Here is a 16,349-nt window from a genome sequence, read left to right as displayed (position 1 = left end):
TGCGTAAAGTGTTTTGACCTGTTCAGCCGTTTAAAGGCTTCCAAGGTCCAAAGCCAGTCCTTAAAGGCTATCACAACATAGGTAACACTCGTAGGTACATAGGTAATGTCACGGAGTAAGGAAAGATGAGCGGAGACGCCGTAGCAGGTAGGTCAGGCGCCTTCTTCTAGGTCAAATTCATACGGTGGACATGACTGATAAAACGGTGAGTTATGAGTGAACAAACGAGGCGTTTGGGTTCTTTGAGACATCTGTCAACGATATTTGGTATAAAAAAAATGGTCGGGTCCAAAGAAGGCGTATAATGGTGGAGCTAGTAACGTTTCTCGTCCCCCGAACACCTACATTTTGATGCGTTATTTTCTTAGGAGATTTTTCATTATGGCACCTCCGCTTTTTATGTAATCTGGGGTTAAAGTGGACAGGTAGCCTCTAGGCGTCCTAGCTCTTTTACATAATCTCTCTGTAAGCTATTTATGTGGGTTCACGAACAAATTGTAAAATGGTTCTGTTTTGTAGCAGGTACTTATGTAGTTAAATTATATTGAGAAAGGGTGTGAAGAAGTTATAAAGCTCAATTGTATGAAAATATTGTTTGTGGAATTTATTTTGAGGTGTATTTCATAGCTTAATAATCAAAAAATAAATTCATAGCTTAGAGTAACCACGAAGTTTCTTGCTCGTTCTTCTCTATAAGAAGCTACTTTTGAAATGGGCAAATACAATCAAACTTGTTTACATTTTTGACGTTCAGAAGTGCTTGTAAATGCCTAAATGAAATGATTGTCACATTGTAACATTTCTTTTAAATAAATAAATAATTGGAATATGTTTATGGAAGCATCTAGATTTAGAAAAGTCAGTTTTACGGAGATAATTAATCTGACCTTTAAACTTAGCTTTTTAAAGCAATAAAAATATAAAGTTTTTACATATTACACATGTGGGATAAAATAACAAACCAAGTCAAGATTACAGGAAAATAGAAAATACAGTTATTTTACTTTATTTCATACAAAAACAACGAAATTCGCTTGAAATAAACGTGTGACATGGAAAAGTTTTCCTTGAAAAAGGTTATACCCACCCATGTTGTACCATTATACCGTATACCGTATACCATAGAATATATATTGGTATTCTAATTAATTTTTGTCCCTTTCTTTGTGTATGCCACAATGGGATGTTGACGTTTTATTTCGTATTTAGGCATTATAATGTAACTTTTTTAGACTTACATTTGCCTATATAAAATATACAATCCTATAAAGGCAATATTACGAACGAAAAGAGAGCATATTTCAGATTTTCTGATGCTCATATCGGTACAAAAAGGATATTTATAATAAAAAAATCTGACGTTTTAATAATCCAAATAGTTTTACCAATTTGATAACTTGCAAAACTATGAAAACTTCAAAATCTTAATTGAGTAATACTGAAACTATCTCAAGTTACGAGTAAAAACAAACAAAAGTTCTAAACTTATTGACTTAGGTTTCTGAAATACCGCTGATTAAATATTCTCATTGATGAAAGCTTGATATCTAGAATAGCAATTGTTTCTAAGTCCTAGATATTTTAGGCCTCAAAAGTTATGGTAACAGACAGACAAACTTATATATCGTCTGCCGAGCGTTTTCCCAACTATTTTGAGGTCGCCTTCCAGTCTTACAGGATGCAGCTGAGTACCAATGTTTTACAAGAAGCGACTGCCTATCTGACCTGTTCAACCCAGTTACCCGGGCCACCCAATACCCCTTGGTAAGACTGGTTGTCTTACTAGCTTCTGACTACCCGTAACGACTGCCAAAGATGTTCAAATGACAGCAAACATAAAACTTATGTTTATACATTTTTATAGACAAGATCTTGTCTGTTATCTTATCTCAGTTTAAGTGGTTTATTTCTCATGGTTTTATTTATGTTAGTTTCCTTCAATTATGCAGTTTTATCACGTAACGGTTACTTTGTGTTGCCGACTGTGTACGTTTAGCGTTTACAATGTTAGTTTTCCTGTGGGTCGGTTTTGAATTATTAATTACAAGTCCCTGCTGCATATTTAAGTGTACCTATACCATCTATACTAATGATATAAAGCTGAAGTGTTTGTTTCTTTGCTTAAACGCGGAAGATCAGTTCAAAGTGTAACATGTCCCATTTATCGAGGAATACTATACTCATCTTTGCATCCCTTTGTTTAGATATAAATTTCTGTAAGCAAGGTTCCAAAATGTAATAGTTAGTAACTTCAAAAAACAATGCACGAACGACGACCACTTCAAAAAGCTAGACCATTTCTTTAAAGGCAACTGATAAACATATCCACAAGACAAGAATATACCCAGATATCTAATATTAACGAGTAGGGTATTCCCCCAAAGGATCGGTTTAGGCAAATATCGGGCGGGGTTATTATCAAAGAGCCCGTTAAGGGTTTCAGGGTAACAAATGACCGGAATCGTGACCTGAAAGTGGATTCAGGACATATTGGCGGATTGATCTTTTACAGTGAAGGACGGAATTCAATTGATAAGTGTTTTGTCAGTTACTAGAACCCCGGTTTTGCTCGGGTATATATTGTGTACTAGTACTAAAACCTTCCTTTGTTATCACAAAAAAAATACTGTATCAAAATCCGTTGCTTTCAAATGTGAGCATACGTATGTACTGACTAAGTAGGAGTTTGTAGCTCCTAAATAAAAGCAGATTAAGTGATTAAAGTTAAGCTGTAGTAGCTTCGGTTAGACCGTGGATGGGTAACCACTCTTGCGTGTAGTTGACATTTTCACATAGTTGCCTGAACTTTTTGGACTGAAAACGGATACTTGAAAATACAGATGAGAAAAGGCTAGGCAAGGTTTGGCTGTCCAGAGGCTATTTCGCCGTAACTACTTGTGCAGTAGAAACCTCAACAGACCTGACCTACCAAAACATTAAAACTAGCTACATATTTTCAAAAGTGGTAAATAAATGTTGTACTGAATGTAATATTTATTCAGTACTGTATGTAGAGTCATTGTTATCGTTCGACTGACCCAGTGAGACGCGCGACAATTGTATTCATTTCCTCTTTTATTTTATTCTACAGTGTTGTTTTCAATATTTCTCATTGTTTCGTCAACGTTTTGGGAAATGTTCGAACATTTTGCGTTTCAGTTCTGAAATTGTCGGGGCTTTCAGTCCTATACTGACGTAAATAGTATACCGGTTTTGACAAAAATTTATATGTGAAACTTTAAACGCTATTGATTACGTTTCTAAAGGTGCGTGAGTAAAAAATCTTGTGGTCCTGTTATTTCATGACATTCATTTAAATGTACCAGGTGGAATGTCTTGCTCCAATATATTTGGCCACTTTTATGAAAAGACTAATTAATGATTTTGTAGCATTCTGCGTTGACAACAGAACTGTTCCATACCGTAACGTAATGTATAACTTATTTATCAATAAATGTTTTTACCAGTTCAAGAATTCCAGAGTTTACCCTCACACATACAGAGATACAAACTCTTTTATAAAGATCTACATAGCATGACGTCACAACTGTGTACGATACGGCCATTGAGCTGGCTTCACGCTTCATAGAGCGCAAGCGAGGTATGGCAGAACTGTGCGTATTTGGCCACTCTGGGACCCCTAGTTATAAATATTTGAACAGATAAGCAATCAATTGCAAATATTATGCCAAAGTGTTTGGGCTTGAGCCTAAAATAGCTTTTTGGGATTTGGAATAATATTTTTTTACCTACTTAAAGTTCAGTATTTAAATTTCATAAGTCAACATTCAGAGAAATCTTTCCCAGTCATTAACGGATTTGTATAATCTGTTTGCTTACTAGATCGAGATAGAATTAAAAGCTCCATAAAAGTTATGTTAAAATGCAATCTCCAGCAATACCAATATGTATAGAATTCTGCTGTAAACCAATAGATTTTAAAAATAAAAAAGATATCAAAAATGACTACGAAACTCGAGAATGCATTTTTGTATAAGATAAGGTATGTAGACATAACTGAGAAAACCTAAACTTTATAATTAACAATATAAACGTAACCTCGTTAACCACTTATAAATAAATTTTCGCAGTATTTCGTAACTAACATCAAAAAGAATAACACATTGACAGTATGAAAACAAACATTCATACCTAATTACGTCTTCCACGGTCGTAATTAACGACTTGAGTAATTAATAACATTGACTTATCAAAGCAGTTTTTCGTGCAAAGATTAAAATCAACATTATTTATTACGACACTCGGAATAACGTCTTTTTTTTTCATTTTATTTTCCCACTGCAGGGCACAGGCCTCTTCTCGTACAGAGAAGGAATGAGCGTCCATGATCACGCTTCCTCAAGTCGGCTTGGTGACTTCAGATTAAAGTCCAGAATAATATCAAGAGACAAGTGTTTTGCGAAACATCTTGTTGGGTCGAAACATCAAATTTCATCTTTGAAGTAATCAGTATTTTGGTATTCCCTTTCCTTTTCCTCCATTAACTTCTTATCTTACTCGTCTTCTGCTTAGTCATACATAGGTATTTCATCATTAGTACAATCATTACATATGCGTTTGCTATGACAAACAATACCTAGAAACCGATCTTCTCTGTCATTGGACCCAGTTTGAAACTTACTCCAAATTGTTCTTAAATATTAGACACAGTTTCAAATACACGTGCTGAATAATGAGAACAAGATAAAAAGCGAAGGCCAAATCTAAAATCATCAACATACATAAGTTCAAAATTGATAACTTTACTAACCGTTAAAGTCAGAACATTAAAATGTTTATTCTGACGCCGATTTTCAAGATTACATTACAAACAGAACTTCCGAAAACAGACACTTTAAAAACCACATCTCGTGGACTTGTTTGCAAATATTAATTAGACTTCAACGTTTCGGCTTCATCGTACGATGCGTTTTTTTCGCCATTTTTTCGAGCAACTGCCGAGACGCTCCGGAACCAGCCTCTGAGCTCGTTTTCAAATGGACGTAAGTAGAATTTCTATTTTTAACATCCAAAAGTACTATTTAGTGTAACGACAAGACGATTGTTTGAACTGATGTAGTGGAAGATCATGCCATTTTCATCAACGGCAAAGAAAACTTTCAAGGTCTCCAAGTTTCGCCGTAACAGTACATAAAACATCAAGTTTTGCAAGATACTGCTATTTTTGTACATCATGACATGTATCACAAAGCTCTCCATAAACTGCCTTAAAACGCTTCAATGGTTCAAATTGTAGGCTAATATCAAATGCAGGGTCTTTACAAAAGCTGGGTTTTGTTCTTGAAATTCTTTGTCTATCAAAAAGGTATCGTCTAACACGAGGCTCCCTCTCGCTATCTCAAGGGCACCAGCTAATCATGTTATGACGCATATATTTACGTTTTAACGTATTATTTTAGCAGACTAATTAGCAGTTCCCGCCTATTGGTAACGCGCAATTTTTCTATTGAACCCAAAAAAACTACGTTTTTTCCTTAAAGTTATCAGATTTTATAATAAAACTGTAACTAATTGACTAGCAAAACGATAATAAAACCAGATTTTGAAGAGTCGTAAATATTCAGTATTCAAATCAAGGTTCAATCACTAATCCGTTAACAAAAGTTGTTTGTTATGATGCCAAGCGTGGTCAAATGAATAACGAACATTTAGGTAAGAGAACACAGCCTACCTGGGAAGCTTTCATACATCAAGCATGAGGATTTGTTTATAAGGGTCAGGAGCACTTTTGGTGAATAGAGGCGTGGACAGGCGCGGCTAGTGCGAAGGATCGTGGTAGTCTGTAGCTTGCGCCCGCGCCGGGGCCCCTGACCTTGCTGAGCGCACGCGGTGCCCCCCACCCCGCCGGCCTCTTCCCCCGCCCCTCGTCTCACCCGCCGCGCCCCTCACTACAAGCCACTTTGATTTCCACAAAGTTTATGTAATCAACGTAGTAAGGATAGAAAAATTATTATAATCCGTAGTAGAACTAGCCATTGTCATTTTAAGCAGCAAAAATGTTTAGAACAATCAATTGTCTTATTCGCGCGTTTTGTAAAGGTTACTTCAAAAGGCGCGCAGATCGTGCTTGCTTGTATGTCTATGCGCTTTTAGACCTGTTAGGGTTTCTTTGTTGAATTTAATTCAGGTTTTCTGTAGTAAAGTTAATGAAAGTTTAGCCGGGTGTGTGAGTTGTAGGGTCAGTCCTGTTATCGCGGTTTTTGCTTGACCAGTCTGGCTTTTCTTTCCTCAACTTATATGAGTTGGGTAGTTCTTAGACAGCTGTTACATTTGTCTGTTTAACTTTTTCTATATTAACTTGTACTTGAAAGATACCAAGATACCGTTTGTTATTATGTATCAAGTTTCGTATATGTAGATGACTTTCTAATTCCGTAAAGGACATTTCTTTAAGCCTTTCCTTATTTTGCCCAATATTAAATCATTGAGTGAAAGTGGTTTATTAGTAGGGCACTTTTGTAAATTAACAGTTTCAATCATGTTTTAATACTTAATGAATCAGGGTCAAGCAGCAAATTAATTGTTTTACCAATTAATAACGCCGGAACAGAATTAATATGTTTTGTTTGAAAGCATTTGAGGATGCCAGGAATAGTTTTCTAATGAACAGCTAGAAGACTCCTTGTTACACCAAATTACTGTGATTAAATACCTAATAGGATATAGATGACGAATCAGCCAGTGAGGATAAGTTATTAAAGCATACCATTCTTAGATGATCGATTGTGACTACACGGTGTCATTTAGAATTCCTTGTCTTTTGAAGGTCTGATGACCAATACAGGACAGTGGCTTTCGATAAGATGGTAAACCTGATATATGAAGTTATGACGCCCCGATGACGTCATTAACAAAAGGTCCTTATATTATGCCAACTGTAATTGAATTGGTCAGAATGTTGTTTCGTAAGCTACAGATCCAAAGTCTGACCATTCAATATTTTCTGACGAATTTCCGTTGTAATCCAAGTTGCTGCTTATCTCGCTATGTATGGCTGGCAGAATGCCCGTCGTGTTCAAACCAACACGCTTACAACATAAGTTTTGTAGGAAATACACATAAAATGTACTTGTTATTAGGGCTTTTTGGTTAGACGCTGGTAGAATGCAAAATTTTGATGTGGTTTTTGCGGTATTAGTAAAATACTCGCCTTATGGTTCCAGAAAACTGGATTATATTGGAGCTTTCTCGAATGGTTCAGATAGGTACCTACTTGTGTGATGCAGTTCAATGTTTTTACCCAGGATTTTAGATGATTCCAAGCTTAAGACGTTTCAAAAGTAACTGTGGTCAAGTTTTTAAGTAAATAATAAGCAAACAGAAAAATACATAACGTATGTTTTTCTCTTGTCAGTTAATCATTGATGTATACCTTTGAGTTTTTCATTCCAGACTGTTGTTATAAAACCTGTATATCGTATCAGACATTAAAATGTAAACGTTTCCCAAAACTCATGAATTACAAAATTAGAACTCGGAAACAAACAGTTCAAACTAACACCTTTTTTGTCAAGTTTTTCATTCACGTTATTTTTAGAAAAGACATATTTTGATTCAAAGATGTTTGCAGTTCAAAATAAACGTAATATATTCAATGGCAGACATTTCCAGTAACTCAAAGAATCTCTAATATTTAATAATTTAAAATGATCGTTCCTTCCTAATATTTGCGACACAAGATGGGAGATATTCGCAGAGATTCTTAAGAGGAATTCTAAAATTAAGGATAGATGAGACAAAAGGTAATAAATTAGTACAATAATGCCTGGGATTTGCGAGAAATGCGGACGAGTAACTTTCGTGGAAAGGTTTACAATGATGGAGACTAATTCAGGAGTATCATTTAGATGAAGAGCACACCTGATAAGGAGGTCTAAAGATTTTATAAATTAAAAGCTTTGATCTGTTTAAATGCAATAATTATTTGTCCTGGAAGGATTAAACTGCAAGTCTGTGAAGATGAACATGTAAATGGCTGCGCACATTCTAGAAAAGTGTGAACATAAAGATCCCAAGCCCTATATGGAAGTAAGTACTTTCATCTCCCATTTCTTCCAATAACAATCAAGTAAAGAACATTCCTGCTAAGCCTAGCAGTACTAAAGGCGTAGACGATCAAACATCTGGTCGTACGCCATTTTCTCTAAAGCACCGTTCTACACTTACAGCCTTGATTCACAATTTTTTTGCTATTGTAAAAACAGTGCGAGGCCTCTGCGATGAACGATACTTACAACGCTAAAGATTAATCGCTTTATAATGGTACAACGTTTTAATACTTGCCATACGATTTTCTGTGTTTTAGCAAATAGGCCTTTAAGTTTTTGTTTATCTGTTAATTTGTTTTGTTGTTCCCATGTGTTTGGGATTGTAAGTTCAGATGCTAGAGGTTTTGTATGTACATTGTACAAGTTTTAATGTGAATGTTTTCTACAGGAAATTAGTGGCTTTATGAAGATGATAATGTACAAAGGCTTTCTAGTATTACGTTCTGTTACACATTATAGTAATAGAAATATTTGCGTCTTTGTGAATCATGCCTATTTTCATTGTACAGCCTGATCCTTTTTGACAGTCACATTCCCATGTAAATGGTCTTTGTAGCCTTAAATATTGTTCGTCAGTAAGGAAAATAAATAGACGATAAAATGTAACGGGTATAATTTAGGCGATCACCAAAAATATTTTTGAGACTCTAAGCTGAGGCACCAAATAAAATAAACAACTCCAAAAAAAATAAATTGACTTTATTAAAAGGGCACTAAAGTATATAATATTATGATCCAAAAAAAATAAAATAACATCAGAAAAATCGCAAATCTCGCACAAATATTATTTTTGGTTCCCAAAATGGATTAATGGTCACCAAATTCTATCCAACTAAAAGATTAATATTACTACCAAAATCAAAGTTAGTGACGAAAACGAATCGCTGCAAAACCGACTCCACGTAGTCTTGTCTGCCCTACCCCTAGAATGCAATTCAAAACCGCGTAGGCGCGGAGGGGCGAGGCGGCCTGCGAGCTGAGGCGCAGGTAGTTTTTAAGGCTGCGGTGGTGAGCGTGAAAACCATCTGCGACGATAAGCTCGCATGGGACCGCCGGAGCCCCGCAGTGCCGGAGCCGTGACAGAAGCCATGCTTGCTGCATGTTGCGTGCTTACATTTTACTACTGAGTTACACACAAATTCATATAACAATAAATAAGCGACGTACGTTTGGGAACCCCAGTATATTAATTGGTATTTGGGAAATATTCTAACGATCGTTAGCTTTTTTAGTCTAACAAAAATGACCAAATTAGGAGTCATGGTATTACATAATTGGTAACATCTAAGTAGTGACAATATATAATATTTGGTCTAAAGTGTATTTTAAAGGCGTCCATATATTTTTTTAGTAGTCAATAATACGAAAAAATGGTTTTACCTAATAATATTTTTGGAAACGTTATTTGGTGACCATTTATCCATTTTGGTAACCGTTTAGAATTTTTTTGGTAGTAAAATAGGTACTTTTTTGGGTGGTGTTTAAACACAAGCCAAATGTAACTTCAAATATAAAATCTACTCAATCACTACTGTATTTTTGTTGTTATTGGTTGTACTTGTCTAAAAATTCCGGCCCTAAAGAAGTAAATAAAATTCAGTCACTGAAAATATCAAAAGGCGCTATAAATAGCTCCTTCTGTAGGTCAAATCGATATGAAATCGGCTCAAAACAAAATTGTTTCGTCGAAAAAATCCCTATTTACTTAATGCTTTCTTATTTTCTTATTAAGGTCCTTATTCAGTGGTCTATATGAGATTTTATGAGTCACCACCAAAACGGCTGATGAAATATCTTCTAGTATATTGTTGATACTCGTAAATAAATCACTTATAATGGTTTCCGAAAAAATATTGTGATTTGTATGCAAATATTTCATAAGGAATGCTTTGGCTACCAATGATTGTCTACTAAGTTTGCAACCGAACCACATTATGATAAATGTTTAACATGACAAATTAATGGTGAATTTGCCATGTTTTACCGGGATTAGTGCCTTGCCTTAAACTGACTTTTGACACAGAATTTTCACAATATTGCTATTAATATTTTCGATTTTTAATCACCAGTGATCACAATCGTTCCTGTTCCCAATCAGAGCGTGCTAACTACTAACTAAACAAAAGTTATATTCGGAATTCCACCAAATAAAATCGTCACAACATACAGAGTCCTTAATAGCTAGTGAAGCGACTAGACACAAATTGGTGTATCACACAATAAACAGATATTTACGCAATTACCCTGACCTTGTGCCCACCCCAGTTTAGTGAACAGCTGACTCAGTGCAAAACAATTTGGGAGTGATTTGTTTGGTAGTTATTACTTTTGATACCGTATGATATGTTTTCATGCAGTGCGGTCAAGTTAAACTCAAATGTTCGGAAGAGTAAGGTGGCTTTTCACAATTCAGTTACACTGTGGATTGAATTGACATCTTTATTAATTAGTGTGTCAATATCACAGAGATTTAACCGTCCTCCAAACACGTGTTCTAATAAATTTCATACTAAAGAGTAGTTTCCAAAGTCAGCAACCTCTTCGGCGCACACTCATCGCATGTCTTGGTAATAAATTCAGTCTCCCAAACTGCGCAACTTAGTCATCCAAACTATTATTTTAATGGATACTTATAAATCCATTCATAAATCAAATGGTGATATTAAATACCCAATCTCTTTGTAACAAGCCCATTAAAAACAAAATGAATTACAGTTTACATCAGTTTGAACGGCGCCCAATCACAAATTGCAAAGGTGACCACTTAAACTGTTATAAGTATACATAATATTCGATAAATATTAATGGGAATCAATGTTGGAGAAAACAATGATACCACACACAGTTTATTGCTTGTTCATCCATATTTATTGGCGTTTAAACTAAATGAGTGTCTGGTGTTGCAGCTTATGCCACTTAGGCTGATGTGAAATATTATACAAAGGTCTCTTTGTGGGGGTTAGTCATAAGCAATGCAATAGCGAAGCAAACGAATCATGCTTTGATGGAGTTGCAGCAGGAGGAGACAGGGTGAGGAAAGAAGCGAAGCTGAAGAAACACCGGGATACCTGTAAATAACGAAAGCTGGTGAAAAATGTCTAAACTAGAGAATTTAAAGAGCATTGCCCAAAACTAACTAGATTTAAGCCGAACAAATGCCCCTAATTTTAAGCAAAGACAACCTAAGACAATATCTTGGTAGGTGTAGGGATCGTTATGTAAAACGGGCCTTATTATGGAAACTTAGTAAAAAAAACAACAGACTTACTTTAACATCCTAGAGTAAACGCAGATCTTAGTTAAAACAAATAGGTAAAACTTAATTAATATAGAGACAACATTGCTGAAACGTTTCATTTTGGCGAAGGATTACTAAGTAAGACAACTTCGTCCTTTGATAAAATGAAACGTTTGGCGTTGAGTAAGGATAAACTTCATGATAGACAAATGGTAGAGAAAACTCAGTTTAATTTAACAACTACATTTACGGATACGCGTTAGAAGAAATCATTGGTGACTTTGAACATCATTGAACAGCTTTTAGAACTTAGTGATGACAGGAATTCGTATTATCTCTCATATGTGTGTGCCACAATGCTAATGTACTTTTAAGAGTGTGTATTTCATCCGTACTTCCCGTGAGCGCATTGTTTTATTTCCATTATCTTATCGTAATGCCCTACTTTATTTGATAGATCTTTTATTTAACTTTTATTGATATCCCTATTCTTTTCATCTTTATTAATTCAAACATGCAGTTCAATAGTGGCATCCTTGACTCCAGCCGGTAGACCACACGGGCTCTGCTTATCACAAGCCATTGATAGTCTAATACGACACACTGTTCTATTGTCACCAACAAGTGAAGCTTTGTTAGGCTAGACTTATTGATAGACGGAAAGATAATACTTATCACACAATAGTCATCTGTAGGATATCTTTAGACAACGTTATTCCCGATAACGGTATTGGAAATGTCAGCCATTGTTGGCTAGATCTCAATACCAGTGCTTAATTGCCATCTGATACTTACTTTATTCGATATTTCACACATAATACTGGTCTTATTACCAAAAGATGGCTAGGAGTCAGTTTTCGGTATATTGATGCTGGTATTGTTATATGAAACCAGTCAGGGATTCTGGATGTTAACCTTCAAAGTCTAGTGTTTTATGAATTGAGAATTCCCGTAACCCTTCAACATTGAGCCGTTTTATTTGATGTGATAATCCCTAACACAAACAGCGGAGATTAGGTTTCAAACATTGATTTTAGTAGGGATTTTCGTATTATCGTGTAATCGAGAACTAAACTATTCAGATTTATGCTACCGCAGGATATTCTTATTCAGCCTTACAAGGCGAGAATAGCAGAAAATCAGAATAACAGACTTAATTAGTTTTTGTACAAACAAGATTTATCTCGTTAATCATGACCAGGCGGTCTTAGGTGATGTTTAGAAATAAGAAATGTATTTATAGAAAAATCGATGTATTTTTAGCCTGAATCACAAATGCGGAAATTGTTCTGGTCATTGTTGCAAACCTGTAATTTGGAGCATTAGGAAGTCGTCCGGACTACAGTTTTAGTTTCTGACGTATTTCGGAAATAATAGTTTTAAATATGACCACTCTTTGTCGCCAAAACAAAGGAGAAACATTCGAAAACATATCAAGAGTACCTACTAACGTTTTCAACAGGTATTAAAGAAAATACAATTACATATACAAAGCTTTAGGAAAATGTAACAAACAGTCAAGTACTTTATTTCTCACAGCTTATAAGATACTTATACGAATCTTTGAAACAGAATTTATTCAACGGCGGATCCAGGGGGTAGGTCACAAGGTCATGACCCCCCCCTGGGCCAGGTTCAGGACCTAAGAGGACCAATAATTGAAATGGTTAAACACGATGTTTTATGCTTTTGTTATAAGTATGAGATAATTTTTATTCCGTGTGAATAGGTAGATAGATACCTACCTACATAGTTACAGGTAGAGTAGTTTTGCTGAAGAATTCGTGCTCGCAACGCTCGGTTTCTATTCTTTATCTACTCTTTATCCGTACCCAAAAGGAGGAAACGGGACCGTGTTACTAAGAATCCGCTGTCCCGATTGTCTACATTACATGCTGTATCTCATGCAGGGCCGTTTTAACCTATGGTGAAATTCTAGCTCGCTACGCTCGCGGGTAAATGACTATGTCTGTACTGTATTTCTGATTGTTCATTATTTTTATTGACGCACCGAATCAAGGAACACAAATGGCATTCGCTCTAATCACGGTTCCTTTTTATTTGTACGTAATTCCCAGTCTGATTTGTGAGTCTTCAAACAAATAATTTAAAAAACTTCGCGCTCGCGGCTACTTGTTGCTTTACAGTGTGTTTAATCAGGTGCTTTTGTGTCGTAGGCTCAAAAAATTTCGCGCTCGCTTCGCTCGCGCAATATTATATATTATACTTTCCTTCGATAACTTCATAAGTCAAATATAGCAAAAAAAAACAGTCCTCAAAAACAAAACAGTTTGCGCTTCCGACTGCTTGTTACTTTACAGCGCTTTTTAAAACTTATGAACATTTACCCTCTTATTATAAAACGCGGTATCAAATAAGTATCGGCTTTTGTACTACCTTTAATCCAGCTATAAGTACGACCTTGAAAAAACGTTATTACAAAACGCAGTTTATCGCAAGTCCTATTACTATCTGTAGTACAAAAGATAAACCATCGAGCCCCCTAGTTTAACTGCAGTACTTAGTCGACAAACGTCAAATTCCGACATTATTTACTTTTGAGGTTATTTGTTTTGTGATGAAAAAAACGAAAGTGGATATAAATATGTGTGATTTGGAATACTTGGATGTGTTAGAATACTATTGAGTGTCCGGGGACCCAACAGAGTGCGTCATCGAGAAAATCTCTTCAAATTACCTGACGATAATTTTCGATGTAAATATCGATTTACGTTTTTCGAAATAATAGTCAATTGAATGCATGATGATAATCCATGATGATCCAGGATGATGATATGATGCTCAACAGGGCTCGCCATAAAGTAAGTAGCCTTTACAGTGCAAGTAGGTTGCCAAAACATCCTAATTAATTGTATAAGAGTGGAAGTTTTTATTATGGATGTTTGTTTATGTTCCACGCATAAACTACCACATGGATTTTGATGAAACTCCGAAAATATATCAGATTATCATACAGTCTACTGTTTATTTACAGATTCAAGACTATTTTGGCGTTTTACACGCCGTATCTCTGCCAGTAATATGCAATGTTTGTAAAAGACTGGAAGCTTGCTAAAATGTACAAAAATGCCAAGATGAGAAAGGGAACAAGATTGTGTGATGAAGAACAGTGTCCAACATGTATCAGTGCGTTTAACTGTATAAATAGACATCGGAATAAAATATAATTTTCTACTTTTATGTTGTTTCATTTTCTTTTGGTAATTTAATGCACACGATATTCTGTGTGTAAGTTATTGTGCACTTAATTTTGAAGAGGTTCTAATTAGATGCACAACGTCTTATTTAATCATTTAAATCGGGATGAAAATAATCCAAGTTATTTCTAACCTAAAAACAAAACATAACTCGGATACGCGCGCTGACGTTCCGTTACACGCGCAAACTCGATAGTTGTTTAAAAGAGAATAATTGGATCATGTATATCGTTAAAAGATACTAGAAATACAAAATTACCTTTAAGTAATGAAAAGTAATCTTTTCAACCGCAGAGATATTTTTTTTATTATCATAGTTATCTATTTTTCATCAAAATAGACTTAACAAAATAATGTAAAAAGGAACGGCGCATAGAATTCGGAACGATTGAACGAATGATTTAAATATTTGTTGCTTATAATCTGTGGATATTATTTCAACCACAGACAAATCGAAGTACCAAACAGTCTTCTCTTAGTCTACGTTTTGTAATAAGGATGTAAAGACTATCGTAAGTACCGTAACAAACCAAGACGTCTTCAGTCTGGTTTAAACCACTACTTGCGGCAGTTTTTATAATAAGAGGGTTAGTGTCCCAACATTAAAAAATTTTGCGCGCTCGCTTCGCTCGCGCAAATTTTTACAGTTACGTTGTCCTGTTTCGACTTTCATAACTACCAACATTTTGAGCCTACAATGATTTGGAAACAATTTTTTAAGTCCTTTACCTGCCAAAAAGTGGCTTTCGTTCGAACGTTCTTATTTATATTCCTTGTAAAGTACTTCGATCAATATGTACTACTCAAAATGTTCCAGTAGATACATAGGCGGCGCTTGGGTGATGATTGCACCCAGGCGCAGTGGCGGATTTACCAATAGGCCAAGTAGGCCAGTGCCTAGAGCGGCAGATTTAGAGGGGCGGCAAAATTAGCAATTTTTTTTACAGGTTTTTTTATAATTGAGTAGATATATGAGTACACAATCCATATATAAATAGACGATTAATAAACGCAAAATTAATAAACTGTAATATACATATACTTAGGTACTTACGTGATCATGAATTTTAAAATATTCTAATAGCGTTTCAATAAAAATAAAATAAAAAATCCGCTCGCTTCGCTCGCGGTTTCGCGGCTTTTTTCATCATTCCTGGTTTGTTCTGCGCTCTTTGAGTCCTCAATTTAACAAAAAGTTAAAGCACCGAAGTAGTAAAAACAACTGACGCGTGGAGGACTTTTGTGTCCAAAACTCGAAAAATTTCGCGCTCGCTGCGCTCTCAGCTTTTTCACTTTACACTGGTTTTTTTCAAACTTGTTTGAGTATTTTTGTGTTCTGTGACTCAAAAAATTTCGCGCTCGCTGCGCTCGCGCCATTCACTTGACAGTGGCTGTTTTCTGATTTCTTTAGGTATTATTGCGTCCCAAACATCAAAAATTTCGCGCTCGCTACGCTCGCGGCTTCTTCTCTTTGCAGTGCTTTTTTCCACTCTTGTTCAGGTAGATATTTTTGTGTACCAAAACTAAAAAAAAATTCGCGCTCGCTTCGCTCGCGACTCTTTCACTTTACAAAATTATTGAGTTTTGGAACAGAAATGTATTTACATTTGTCGTTTTTTTTGGGGGGCTGCACAATAGGTAGTCCGCCCCCGGTGCCATCCGATGCTACGTCGCCACTGCATCATAGCACCCGAACGAATGAACCGATTTCAATTTAGTTTTTTTTTAGTGTATGATGAAAATCGATTGAGCCGTTTAAAAGTTACAGAAGTTTTACGCTTCAAAGTCGCTGTCATATAAACTTGTTAACATTAAACTCTTCGG

The 16,349-nt window shown here is 35.6% G+C and overlaps 1 protein-coding gene and 1 long non-coding RNA gene across 3 annotated transcripts in view; one reads left to right on the top strand and one right to left on the bottom strand.

Annotated features, from left to right (window-relative positions):
• The window catches only part of LOC110382330 (protogenin A), a 113,125-nt gene that overhangs the window by 93,536 nt on the left and 3,240 nt on the right, over positions 1-16,349 (bottom strand). The window lies entirely within an intron of this gene.
• On the top strand, positions 13,156-14,506 carry LOC135117763 (uncharacterized). The gene is made up of 2 exons (XR_010277139.1): positions 13,156-14,129; positions 14,303-14,506. It is a non-coding gene; the product is annotated as an uncharacterized LOC135117763 (long non-coding RNA).

This window comes from Helicoverpa armigera, chromosome 14 (assembly GCF_030705265.1).
Source record: "Helicoverpa armigera isolate CAAS_96S chromosome 14, ASM3070526v1, whole genome shotgun sequence".
Classification (NCBI taxonomy): domain Eukaryota; kingdom Metazoa; phylum Arthropoda; class Insecta; order Lepidoptera; family Noctuidae; genus Helicoverpa; species Helicoverpa armigera.
This window is presented reverse-complemented; position numbering and strand designations above follow the sequence as displayed.